The sequence below is a fragment of the Trichomycterus rosablanca genome, chromosome 14 (genome assembly GCF_030014385.1).
Source record: "Trichomycterus rosablanca isolate fTriRos1 chromosome 14, fTriRos1.hap1, whole genome shotgun sequence".
Taxonomy (NCBI): Eukaryota; Metazoa; Chordata; class Actinopteri; order Siluriformes; family Trichomycteridae; genus Trichomycterus; species Trichomycterus rosablanca.
Genome location: NC_086001.1, coordinates 3,609,051 through 3,621,085, shown reverse-complemented (window position 1 = coordinate 3,621,085; position 12,035 = coordinate 3,609,051). Strand labels below are relative to the sequence as shown.

Genomic DNA, 12,035 nt, shown 5'->3' with positions numbered 1-12,035 from the left:
TCATATTATGATCAGTGATCATTTAAAAGTCGTGCTTCTCCTTTTCTGTGTGGTCTTGTTTTCAATAGTGTGGTAGCGGCTGTGTGGTTTTTAATGAAAATCAAACAGTCTAGAAACATTAAACCAAAAGGCCAGAACTTCTACAGTCCAAACTGAAGTGACTGTCCATATTGAGGGCATTTTGAAATGGGACTACAGTGGATGTACCTCACTGACCTGTGAGGGTGCAGTAATGATCACTTCAGAATGAACTTTTTGTTAAAAGGCTGGTTTACTCTGAGTGATTTTGTGCTGTCATGTAAAATTGGATAAAAGATAGTTTAATAATGTCATAACGTCACTGAGTCAAATAATACGATTAGATAAATACAATTAATACGATTAGAACAACAGATCTGCAAACCCCGCTCATGTCTTGTCATCAATCATACAAAATAATGCTCTGCCTCAACAAATCCTGATGCAAAGTGGAAAGATTTGAAGCTGTTTATGTCTGGTCAAAGAAGACCTCGCTGAATGTTCATTATTCAAAAGGAAGATGTCATAAGAATGTTTTTCATGTTTTACCATGGCTTTATCCTGGTCAGAGTCGCGTTTGGTCAGGTTTTCCTTTAATCACTGGACACAATGCAGTAACTGGACATCAAACCATTGTGGGGCCTCAACAACCGCCCCACCCTCAGACAGAGCCAATTATATGTGTAGACACATGACGGCTGATAACACTGCTGTTGATTCCAACCATGGATCTAAGTGGTAGTGGGCTTGCAAAATTTACCACAGTGCCACAGAGTACCACTTGAGTGCTGGTAGAGAGTACATTTACCTACATATTAGAACCTGTGGTCACTGCTCTGCTATTTTAAGGAGACTCAGACTAACCTGTTAATATTAATGTAAATTACTGTGTATATTTGCGCATTTTAACTAATCAAACGTCTGTGGAGCTCACTGATGGATGTGACTAAACGTGTGCTGGTGTCTCTTCTTCTCTAGGCTGTGAAACTGCAGGAAGCAGATTATACAGAGGTATTACAGTGGGCTTGTTATTGCTCTGCGTTCTCCTGTTGGCCGTCATCATAGTGCTGGCTGTAAAGAAGGACCAGTTACAGACCAGTTACAAAAACCTTACCATAGAGAACAACCAGTTACAGACCAGTTACAAAAAACTGACCATAGAGAAAGACCAGTTACAGACCAGTTACAAACGCCTGACCATAGAGAAGGACCAGTTACAGACCAGTTACAAAAACCTGACCATGGAGAACAACCAGTTAGAGACCAGTTACAAAAACCTGACCATGGAGAAGGACCAGTTACAGACCAGTTACAAACGCCTGACCATAGAGAAAGACCAGTTACAGACCAGTTACAAAAAACTGACCATAGAGAAAGACCAGTTACAGACCAGTTACAAACGCCTGACCATAGAGAAGGACCAGTTACAAACCAGTTACAAAAACTTGACCATACAGAACGACCAGTTACAGACCAGTTACAAAAACCTGACCATAGAGAAAGACCAGTTGCAGACCAGTTACAAAGACCTGACCATAGAGAAAGACCAGTTACAGACCAGTTACAAAAACCTGACCATAGCGAAAGACCAGTTACAGACCAGTTACAAAGACCTGACCATAGAGAAAAACCAGTTACAAAACCCTGACCATAGAAAACGACCAGTTACAGACAAGTTACAGACACCTGTCCATGGAGAAAGAACAGTTACAGACCAGTTACAAAGACCTGACCGTAAAGAAAGACCAGTTACAGACCAGTTACAAAACCCTGACCATAGAGAAAGACCAGTTACAGACCAGTTACAGACACCTGTTCATGGAGAAAGACCAGTTACAGAAGAAGAATGATGAATGTCAGAGTGTGGTTTCTTACCTTGGTAAGTAAATACTTTATTAAAGATTTTAGGCCATAAAAAGACCTGTTATCAGAGGTCACAGTGGGATTTTATAGCTGATTCTGTGTCATAAAGCTGCTGAAACAAAAATAGTTTCTTCTTATTTTTTTCCACACTGTGCAATGCACCAGTTTCCCAAGACATCCCAACAGCCCCCAGAGCAAAATACTACCACCACCATGCTTTTATGGTACTGTGTTGTTTGGTTTAAAAGCCTCCAAAAATCCTCAGCAGTAGCTCAGTGGTTGAGATACTGGACTAGTCATCAGAAAGCTCCAAGCTGGCACTGTTGGACCCTAAGTGAGGCTCTTAACCCTCATCAGATAAAGGCGTCTGCTAAATGTTACACTTGTAAATATAATCAGCGGCAAATGTAATCCAGAAACAAAAACATAGTTATCACTGTCCTCAGCCAAGCAAGCTTTACATCAGCATGAAGTTAAAGGCTGTAGTAAAAAAAAAGAAGTCAACAAACCTGAAGATTTTTTTTAATTGATCTTTTAGTCACACAATAAGATCATTTGCCAAAATCAACAAAGTCCCAGGACTGCAGAGACATTCATGTCCCTTACAAAGTCCAATGTCCAATTTATGTCCAGTTACTGTCCTGTCAGTTGGCCTGTATGGTACATTTTTGAATACTTCTGTTCAATATACGTTCCCAGTCGTATTACATTCTTACACAGGTGACCTCTGGGAAAGGATTCTTTTACATATACATATATAATGTATTATCAAATTAATGTAATGCTCCATTGGCTCCATTACCCAATTCTTTTTTATGTCTGTAAATATGTTCTAGAGCAAGAATGTACATATTTCAAGTCCAGTGTTTACAGCATCACTACAGAGAAGAAAAGCTGGAGTGAGAGCAGACAGGACTGTATACAGAGAGGAGCAGATCTGGTGATCATTGACAGTGAAGAGGAACAGGTACAAGCGAGACAGAGTATCAGTTTATACCAAACTATAATCTTTTAAAACATTAGAGAACATTACTGCTGGTAAACTCATCACACAAAGGATCACAAGTCTGTGATGAATCACAGGAAGCAATAAAATACAGAACAGAAAACATAAAACAAAATTAATCATTTGAAAAAATTCTACTGGTGATACTGATCAAATTCTAAACAAGCAAAGCCCAACCAATCATCTGCTGTGAATGAAAGGCTGCTGGAGCATGAGTGAAACTGTTTCCAGTCAAAAGAGCTTTTTAACACTGTAGGATTAGAGGCTAGTGTGCTTCAGAAAAGTTAGTTTTTGGTTCTGACCGAGGTCAACTTCCACCCTGAGTTCAGTGTTGTTAGGACAGACACCAGGTACTTCAGCTGAGCAGGAAGTGGTTACAGAAAATAAATAAATCCATGATAATGGAGTATCAGTCCATTACAGGTCAGCACACACTCACCTGTTCACTTACTTACAAGAACAGTGGTGGTTCAGTGGTTAACATACTGGGCTGTTGGTCAGAAAGTGTCACTGTTGGACTCCTGAGCATTTTATCTTGTGCTGTTTACAGAATTTCATCAGCGGATGTTTTCCTAATACCCGAGCTTGGATTGGTCTAAACGATATAGACAGAGAAGGAAAGTGGATGTGGGTGGATGGAACAGCACTGAACACTGGGTAAGATATTACTGAACTGAACTGAACTTTCTCTTTGATGTAGTTATTGATTATTACTCGTGTCTGATTCAGATCTGAAAAAATACAAATTCTGTTTTCAGTTTTTGGTGGGATGGAGAACCAAATAATGCTGAAAATGAGGACTGTGTTTTCACCAGCGACACAAGCTCTTATTTGAAGAGCTGGAATGATTTTTCTTGTGATAAAGCTGTTGTTGGGATTTGTGAGAAACGTCTCTGACTTGATTAATGTAATTCAGTTGGGCTTCTTCAGCTAGTTGAGCCCAGAGTCCAAACTAAACATGGTGAAGCAGCATTTAGTTGTTGGGCTGCATATAACTGGAACAGACTGCCAGGAGATATTAGATGTTCCTCAAATGTAGAAATCTTTAAATCCAGGTTAAAAACTTTTCTTTTTTCTTGTGCCTATGATTGAGCTCGAAAGTGTTGCTATTACCCTCATTTTACCATATTTCTTTTAGTTTTTCATGCTCTCTTGTTTTAATTTTATATTCTCTAAATTGTAGGGTATATTTTACTATATTTTCTTTTAGTCTTCATGTTCTTAATTTTTATCTCTCTTGTTTTAATTTCATATTCCCTAAATTGTAGGGTATATTTTACAATATTTTCTTTTAATTTTTCATGTCCTTAATTTTTATCTCTCTTGTTTGAATTTCATGTTGTCTTAATTGTAACTAAATGTTTGCAAGAAGTCTTTCTAAGGTTCTAGATCTCAGGAATGTTTTAATGCTTTTAATTATTTTTTTCCTAATGTAAAGCACTTTGAATTGCCACTGTGTATGAAAGGTGCTATACAAATAAACTTGCCTTGCCTTCTGTCCTCCAACTATTTGTAAAATTATTTGTTTTAATAAACCACCACAAACTTATTTTTCTGTACAAAATAATAGGGACCACATAAAAGGGAGCTTAATTAAAAATCAAGCAAAAAATGTAAATGACTGACTGATAAAAGTAGTTCAGGAACTAGAAGGAACAGAACTAAGTGGCCTGTGTGCAAATGTGTAGAAGTTATGCCTGTATGCAAAAGTGTGTGTGTGTGTGTGTGTGTGTGTGTGTGTGTGTGTGTGTGGGTGTAAAAGTAAATAGAATGGTATGTTTTGAGAATTGTATAATCTTCTGTGTGTAAAAACTAAAAAATATGAAAAATGTTGTCATTTGTTTGTGTATAATCATACATTCATTGTGATCCAAGTCGAGAAGCTTAATTTTGTTGCCTAATAAAACACAGGTTAAAAATTAAATAAAAAGATTTAAAAGATAAAATGACTGTTTAGACTTGATGTAAAAACTCTGTGTGAGATGCTGGAAACAGTTTGATGCTGGAAATTAAAAGAATGCAGGATAGCAAACATGATCACTGCTCTTTATTCTTCACCAGACTTATCATTCATCTTTACTGCATGTCTCCCCTTTATTACCTTTTCTAACAGTGTCACCAACTGGTCAAACCAAGTAACAGTATTTATCAACATGTACTATTCCAAATGTAACACAATACATGAATATTGCAGACATCCCAAGTGTCCCGGAAGTTGCCATGACAAATAAGGACATTTGTGTACACACACACACACACACACACACACACACACACACACACACACAGGCGAAACAGACTTTATTCCCCGATCACGTATTAAATCCGTTATCTGATATACAATTTAGTGCACTGTGTAGGGAACATAAATCAATTGTCTAATATACTGTCTAGTGCACTATGTAGGGAACATAAATCCGTTATCTGATATACAATTTAGTGCACTGTGTAGGGAACATAATTAATTATGTAATACACAATCATTTAGTGCACTGTGTAGGGAACATAATTAATTATGTAATACACTATCATTTAGTGCACTGTGTAGGGAACATAATTAATTATGTAATACACAATCATTTAGTGCACTGTGTAGGGAACATAATTAATTATGTAATACACTATCATTTAGTGCACTGTGTAGGGAACATAATTAATTATGTAATACACTATCATTTAGTGCACTGTGTAGGGAACATAATTAATTATGTAATACACTATCATTTAGTGCACTGTGTAGGGAACATAATTAATTATGTAATACACAATCATTTAGTGCACTGTGTAGGGAACATAATTAATTATGTAATACACTATCATTTAGTGCACTGTGTAGGTAACATAATTAATTATGTAATACACTATCATTTAGTGCACTGTGTAGGGAACATAATTAATTATGTAATACACAATCATTTAGTGCACTGTGTAGGGAACATAATTAATTATGTAATACACTATCATTTAGTGCACTGTGTAGGGAACATAATTAATTATGTAATACACTATCATTTAGTGCACTGTGTAGGGAACATAATTAATTTTGTAATACACTATCATTTAGTGCACTGTGTAGGGAACATAATTAATTATGTAATACACAATCATTTAGTGCACTGTGTAGGGAACATAATTAATTATGTAATACACTATCATTTAGTGCACTGTGTAGGTAACATAATTAATTATGTAATACACTATCATTTAGTGCACTGTGTAGGGAACATAATTAATTATGTAATACACAATCATTTAGTGCACTGGGAACATAATTAATTATGTAATACACTATCATTTAGTGCACTGTGTAGGGAACATAATTAATTATGTAATACACTATCATTTAGTGCACTGTGTAGGGAACATAATTAATTATGTAATACACTATCATTTAGTGCACTGTGTAGGGAACATAATTAATTATGTAATACACTATCATTTAGTGCACTATGTAAGGAACATAAATCCATGATCTGATATACAATTTAGTGCACTATGTAGGGAACATAATTAATTATGTAATACACTATCATTTAGTGCACTATGTAGGGAACATAATTAATTATGTAATACACTATCATTTAGTGCACTATGTAGGGAACATAAATCCGTTATCTGATATACAATTTAGTGCACTATGTAGGGAACATAAATCCGTTATCTGATATACAATTTAGTGCACTATGTAGGAAACATAATTAATTATGTAATACACTATTATTTAGTGCACTGTGTAGGGAACATAATTAATTATGTAATACACTATCATTTAGTGCACTATGTAGGGAACATAATTAATTATGTAATACACTATCATTTAGTGCACTATGTAGGAAACATAAATCCATTATCTGATATACAATTTAGTGCATTTAGCAACCTCCTTGTCCCTGCTGAGGAGAAGCACCCCATATTGCATAATGCTGCCACCACCATGTTTCACTGTAGTAATGGAATTAGTCAGACATAGTGCTTGCTGTTCTGCTCAAGAAGAACCAGAGAAACTTTTGCCTTGTGCTGACAGAGTCTCAATTACATGCTTTCAGCTTAAATGATGTTTTGGGATGTGATCTTGGTGATATATAATATTTGCACCCTCATTCTTATAAATAGTTTGAGGCACCTGAGAGGGATCAGGTTTGCAGACCAGAATCATCTGCTGTGGTAAAACCTAAATATGGGAGCAGCCGAGAGATGATAAACAATAATGATAAATAGTTCAGCTTATTTATACAAAACATAAAGATTAAGCTTCCAATCATGGAGACGTTTCTGTAGCTCGACTCTTTAACACTAAGACCTGCAACCACTGAACCACAAACCTCTCAGCAGTAATACAGACCTGGTATGGGATGACCGTCATGCTAACTTCCTCTTAAAGCATCACTGATATCAGCATCGACTCACAGGTGCACACAGACACACTGAATCCTAACAGAAGAGCATCATATAGACCTGAGGACCTCCGGGCCGATACAGTAAAATGGAGATGAAAATTTCTGCAAATGCTGAAGTTACTACAGATCAAAGATTTAACTCAAAGAACAACAAAAATTCCCATGATGACATTTATATAAATGAGAACAAACTGCAGACCGGCGGCACCAGAAGTGACCAGAATAAGAAGAACTCAGGTGCAGTAAGGCTTTGGACACAGGGGGAACATGCAAACTCCACACAAAAAAGACGCTGGCCGCACGGTGGGGAACTAAACCCCGGCTCTGTCCTGCTGTGAGGAGATAGAATCAGAATCAGAATATCTTTGTTGTCATTATACCAGGTATAACAAAATTAAGGAAAAGCGCTACCCAACTGTCAGCAGCTGTAGTCAGTCATAATAACTAAAAAGGCTCCAAAGTTAATCAGTGGTAGCTCAGTGGTTTAGGTACTGGACTGATATTTGGAAGGTCACTGGTTCAGACCCTACCACTGCCTGGTTGCTACAGTTGAGCCCCTTGTTGAGGCCCTTCATTCTCAATTGCTTGCATTATATATGGGTGCAACTGCTGTTGATTTGGATAAAAGTGTTTGATAAATAAATTGTTCCCAAAACTGCAGAATTTATTGGCTTTGACACACATTCAAAAATAAAACAGCTAGCTTCCTAAATGAGGCTGTGAGTTTGTTTAGATTTAAAGTCGTGCTTCTTCTTTTCTGTGTGGTCTTGTTTTCAATAGTGTGGTAGCGGTTGTGTGGTTTTTATTAAATATTAAACATTAAGGTGTTGAGCTGTCAGCAATTAGCAGGCACCAGGGCTGGACTGGGAACAAAATTCAGCCCAGCCCACTACAAGCACATCACTCCACACATATCATATACAGTATATATATATTTATAAATTATTTATATATATCTACAACACTTTCATTTGGGATTAATAGTTCTAGCCAACTATCACCCACAATTACAAATTCTACAACATTTCTTAGAATATAAACAGTTTCTTAAATGGTTCTATTGGATTTCCCCATCCTGTCTCATTAAACAGCAAAAAATAAAATCAGTCTTTAAACCTTTAACACTGGTAAATATGCTTTTTTTCCCGCACTTTTATTCACACATTATTCACGTTCAAATAAATAAATCGCATGTGTAAATACTTTAATATGTTGACAAGGGAAATTAACCATGTGAGCTATGCACATAATCACTCTAAAATGGCCTGAACAACTGCATTTTCCTTTCTGTATTATAGAGGACAAGATAGTGTTTACTTTTTCTGAGGAGCATAGACTAATGGTACCATCTCAAATTATATCCACCGCCCTATGTAGTGCACTATGTTGGACATGACATAATCACAAAAATAGTCCTTAAAACGGCTGGTTTAAAGTCCCTGGTATCGAACAGTAGCTTAGATAACTACTTATTAATCATTCAGTGACTGTTAAGAAATGTTTTGTACTGTTAGGAAGTACCCTAAGTAGGGCATAGGCGACATTTGAGATGGCCCACAGTCTCTTCTTAAACGGCGTTACTAACGAAGCAGAGGCTCTGAACTCTAACTATACCTTTCTGCTCTCTGGATATGCTGTAGTTCCTCACTGCCAAACAGGTTGTCCAGTTTCCTGCACTTTTCTGTATCTGCTTGCAGCTCTCTGAAGTTAGGGTGCCAGTACGACTGCAGTGAAGATTCACTTCGGTGGCCATAATTTCCCTCGCCTCCAACCCTGCATCAGAAAGTTTCTGCACTGACAGTGCAACTTTTAATGCCAAGATGTAGGTGGAAGTACTTGCATCATTTATGCATACATTATGTGTAATTCTGCACATTTTTGTATGCATTTTGCATGTTTTTTTTTTTGTATATTTATGTATATAATTACTGGTGCTGGTCATAAAATTAGAATATCATGAAAAAGTTGATTTATTTCAGTAATTCCATTCAAAAGGTGAAACTTGTATATTATATTCATTCATTACACACATACTGATATACAGTATTTCAAATGTTTATTTCTTTTAATGTTGATTATAACTGACAACTAATGAAAACCCCAAATTCAGTATCTCAGAAAATTAGAATATTGTGACAAGGTACAATATTGAAGACACCTGGTGCCACACTCTAATCAGCTAATTAACTCAAAACACCTGCAAAGGCCTTTAAATGGTCTCTCAGTCTAGTTCTGTAGGCTACACAATCATGCGGAAGACTGCTGACTTGACAGTTGTCCAAAAGACGACCATTGACACCTTGCACAAGGAGGGCAAGACACAAAAGGTCATTGCTAAAGAGGCTGGCTGTTCACAGAGCTCTGTGTCCAAGCACATTAATAGAGAGGCGAAGGGAAGGAAAAGATGTGGTAGAAAAAAGTGTACAAGCAATAGGGATAACCGCACCCTGGAGAGGATTGTGAAACAAAACCCATTCAAAAATGTGGGGGAGATTCACAAAGAGTGGACTGCAGCTGGAGTCAGTGCTTCAAGAACCACCACGCACAGACGTATGCAAGACATGGGTTTCAGCTGTCGCATTCCTTGTGTCAAGCCACTCTTGAACAAGAGACAGCGTCAGAAGCGTCTCGCCTGGGCTAAAGACAAAAAGGACTGCTGAGTGGTCCAAAGTTATGTTCTCTGATGAAAGTAAATTTTGCATTACCTTTGGAAATCAAGGTCCCAGAGTCTGGAGGAAGAGAGGAGAGGTCCACTGTGTTTTCTGAGGTCCAAGGTCAATGCAGCCGTCTACCAGGAAGTTTTAGAGCACTTCATGTTTCCTGCTGCTGACCAACTTTATGTAGATGCAGATTTCATTTTCCAACAGGACTTGGTACCTGCACAGTGCCAAAGCTACCAGTACCTGGTTTAAGGACCATGGTATCCCTGTTCTTAATTGGCCAGCAAACTCGCCTGACCTTAACCCCATAGAAAATCTATGGGGTATTGTGAAGAGGACGATGCGATACACCAGACCCAACAATTCAGAAGAGCTGAAGGCCACTATCAGAGCAACCTGGGCTCTCATAACACCTGAGCTCTCATAACACCTGAGCAGTGCCACAGACTGATGGACTCCATGCCACGCCGCATTGCTGCAGTAATCCAGGCAAAAGGAGCCCCAACTAAGTATTGAGTTCTGTACATGCTCATACTTTTCATGTTCATACTTTTCAGTTGGCCAACATTTCTAAAAATCCTTTTTTTGTATTGGTCTTAAGTAATATTCTAATTTTCTGAGATACAGAATTTGGGGTTTTCATTAGTTGTCAGTTATAATCATCAACATTAAAAGAAATAAACATTTGAAATATATCAGTCTGTGTGTAATGAATGAATATAATATACAAGTTTCACTTTTTGAATGGAATTACTGAAATAAATCAACTTTTTCATGATATTCTAATTTTATGACCAGCACCAGTATATACTTTTTTTGTTGCACATTTTGCCTTCTTTTGTTTATATAGCTATTTAAAATAGTTCATTCTTAGTCTATATTCTAATTTGCATACTGCATTTTTTGCTATTTAAATATTTGTATTTTATTCATTTCACTTATATATATATATTTGGTTGTTCTACATTTATCATATTTAATTTTGGTTAACTTCTAATTGCACAACTGCACATTTTTCATTTTTGTTCCATTTGTTGATATTGGTGTTTAGACCGTACTTCCTCAGAAGATGAAGGAAATTTGGCATGTCAACCAAAATTCTCAGTAACTTTCACAGATGCACGGTCGAAAGTGTCCTTACCAGCTCCATCACAGTCTGGTATGGAAACTGCACTGCAGAGGACAGGAAGGCACTCCAGCGTGTGATAAAAACTGCACAGAGAATTTCTGGAACGTCCTTCCCTGCACTACAGCACATTTATCAGACCAGGGTTGTCAGGAGAGCCCACAACATAAATAAGGACAGCACACACACCCAAAACTACCTCTTCACTCTTCTGCCATCAGGCAAACGTTTCAGAAGCATAAAGGCCACAAGACTGACCAACAGTTTTTACCCACAGGCAGTCAGGCTTGTGAACAAACATGGACTATTACATACACAACCTACCTCATGAGCATTAAACCTCATCATACAATGCACAATTGCACATCACAGTGACTGCAACTACGCATAATTTGCACCTTAAAATAACCCAGTGAGCCCAGTGCATCCTTTCTCCTGTTCTCTGCCTGAGTTCTCCCCCTAGTGGTGGGTTTAATTGCCGCTGGACCAGTAAGATCAGAACTAGTGGTGATGCGATACTGCAAAATTTGGTATTGACGCGATACCAAGTAAATACAGGGCCAGTATCGATGATACCGATAACAATACCGATACTTTTTAATAATTAAGGTAGATGCATCATCAAATGGCTAAATTTGAATGAATGTTTGTGACCTTTAAGTGTATTATTGTAATAAATATATTTTTGTAGGTAGCTGCTCTCAGTAGGGTGGTAAATAAATTCAGTTGTTCAAAGTGGGTAAATACATGTGTAAATTTCTAATAGTGACCGAGTATGTGTCCTTGTTAATTTTAAATAAAAAACCGATGCTATTCTGTTCACATTTATAATCACAAAGTCAAAAGAAAATAGCTCTTAATCATCTAAACACAGAATAACAGCCTCACTACGCATGCTCCGATTCATTTCCGTAGGCTGCACAAAGTGGGTAAGGTGCATCAGTACTTTACATACGTATAGTTTA

General features: G+C 37.2%; 1 pseudogene; it reads left to right on the top strand.

Annotated features, from left to right (window-relative positions):
* Positions 1–743: 743 nt before the first annotated feature.
* Positions 744–12,035, top strand: part of LOC134327093 (C-type lectin domain family 4 member F-like) — a 48,961-nt pseudogene continuing 37,669 nt past the window's right edge.